The sequence below is a fragment of the Geospiza fortis genome, unplaced genomic scaffold, assembly GCF_000277835.1.
Source record: "Geospiza fortis unplaced genomic scaffold, GeoFor_1.0 scaffold112, whole genome shotgun sequence".
Taxonomy (NCBI): Eukaryota; Metazoa; Chordata; class Aves; order Passeriformes; family Thraupidae; genus Geospiza; species Geospiza fortis.
Window position 1 is genome coordinate 12716057 of NW_005054298.1, and position 2511 is coordinate 12718567.

The window sequence follows — 2511 nt, forward strand, 5'->3', positions numbered from 1 at the left end:
ATTCTACTATATGGCTGCTTGTGGAAGAACAGGACAGAAGTGTAGTAGAGATTCACTAATTCAATATGACACTTGTTTTGCAGTGTGGCAGGTTACACCAAGTTCTTCTGTAGTACCTGGTCTGTACACTGGGTAAAAATAACTCTGGGGCTTACCTCAAACTGACAGTGGTAAGAAAGAAATTTGAAGCTAATGTTATACCCACATCCCCATCTTACCTTGTAATGGCCAAATACTGCAGGGAGCCTGGAATGATGGTTCTCTTTGCAGTGGGCACTAAGGTTTTAATGGTGTTATGAAAAGTGTTTCTTCTAACATGGTTTTTTGGAGAGAGCTAAAACTTTAACATTAAAAGTCAATATGTGAAATGGGCTTAAACCTAAAACTGGGACAAAGAAAAAAATGCCTGTCCTTGGAGCATGGTTTCTCATACTTTTCCTGAATGTGCAGTCTTTTGGGGCTGGACAACAAGGGAAGGGCTCTTGGAGAATTCGGTGAGTTAAATATGTAATAACTGGAGGGGTTAGAGAGCAAAAATACGTGAAAACCCCAAATCCCTACTACATCCTTGCTCTCTGGTTTTTGAAATGGTCTTTAGTTGAGCTGCAGGTGGAGTCAGAAAATCTGACCCAAATCTTAGGCTGAGTAATGGATTCAGTCCACGGTGGATGCACATGTCTGCACGTATCTGTCATGTCAGCTGATCTGCAGAGACATGCCACATTATCTGCTTCCTGAGGATGGCTTAAAATGCACTGGTGGAGGATTAACCTCCTCTTGCCCTTTGGGCTCAGGGGAGCACAGAGTTCTGAGGAGATACTTGCATGGCTCTGACCTAGCTGGCTTTTCTGAGATGCCTAGGGCACTTCTGCATGCTTCTGTTCTGCATGATACAGACATACCTTGAGGCAGCCAGGGCTCACCTGAGCAATAACAGCTCCTTGTGTGTTTCAGTCAGTCTTCAAAAATTGTAATCCCTAAACGTCTGGTCTGTTCTAATTTCTCTTCCATTCTTCTCCTGAGAAATTTAGGTATGTATGTGGCATCTGTCCCTCACCCTCCTTTGCTCAGGTGGTGATAAAGAGTTATTACTATTTGCAAATGGCCACAGCATCTGTTGGAAAGTGCCTTCCCCATTTCAGATCTATTTATTTCCTTGACTGTTTTCCTCTTTTTCTGTAACTGGAAAAGGGGCCCATTGTTACTTTACTTGTATGTTAGAAGTTGCTTTGCTTTTTGAAACCCTGTAAGAACCAGGTACTAGAATTTGAAACAAGAATGTGAGCAAACCTGTTTTGTTGTCCTCTGCTAACTGGATCATGTCTTACCCCTTGATGCATGGTTCCTTTTCAATTACTGACTAAGGACCCAGCAAGAGCCATGCACCCAGGGGATAATCACCCTCCCTCTAATGTGGGGGTACCGAGTGACTGGAACAGGTGTCCTGTTGTGGATGCCCCATCCCTGAAAATGTTCAAAGCCAGCTTGGATGGGGCTTGGAAGGCAGGGAGGTTGAAATGAGATGATCTGTAAGGTCCCTTCCTACTCAAACCTTTCTATGATCATAAAGCAGTGGTCTCTGTATTTGCTTCAGCATGTCTAAACTTGCTGTTTCTTGTCCCATTCCAGCCTGAGAAGCTTTGGGGAGCTGCAGCTGCATCACCCTGAGCTGAGCTGGTGCTGCAGAGGACTGTCCTCCTGTCCAGGAGCAAGGCAATGTTTAATGAGAGCAGCTGGTGTCATCCAATGCACTGATGCCTCCAATTGACTGGCAGGCAGTGGGATTGTTGCATTATGGCCATATTAACTAATCACTGCTGATAATTGTTATTAATCATTGGATCTGTAGTATGAAGCTTTATTTCCTCAATTGTTACTGTTTGAGATGAAATGCAATAACTGCTTAACAATGCCTAAGCAGGATAAACATGGAAGGAAAGGCTTTTTCTCCCCATCTCTCTGAAAAAGCAGCACCTTTTGCAACGTCTCCAAACCACATGTGTGAGCTGCACTGGCTTTGAAGATGATCTGGTACCCTCTAGCTCTGTGTGTTGCACAAGAAAGTGAACTTTTGTGGTGTTCCCTCAAAAATCCATTGCCTTGTAGTTGTGCTTAGTTTGTAAAACTTCTGTGCAGACAGAAGGCAAAAAGTGAAAAGCACTAATCCCTCCCCCCGGCTGTGGGCATTTTCTCTGCAGTACAGTGACAACATTTTGGGGGTTTAAATGGCTGTGCACTAGGGCTTTCCTCTTTTCCCTTCTTTGGAGAGTGGTTCTGGAGCCTGGGATTTCTCACGGTAGAAAGTGGCTTGATCAGCTCCACCCCATTGGACTCAAGGATCCTTGTGGGTCTCTTCCATCTCAGGATATTTTATGCTTCTGTCATGCCCTGTCTTTGCTCTGATGGAATCAGGACATATGGTTTGTGTCTGGTTTCTCAGAGTCTTCCCTTGACCTGCCCAGTTTGCCACCAATTTCTGAGCAACTGCTGATTATTGCTGCCATTCTTTGA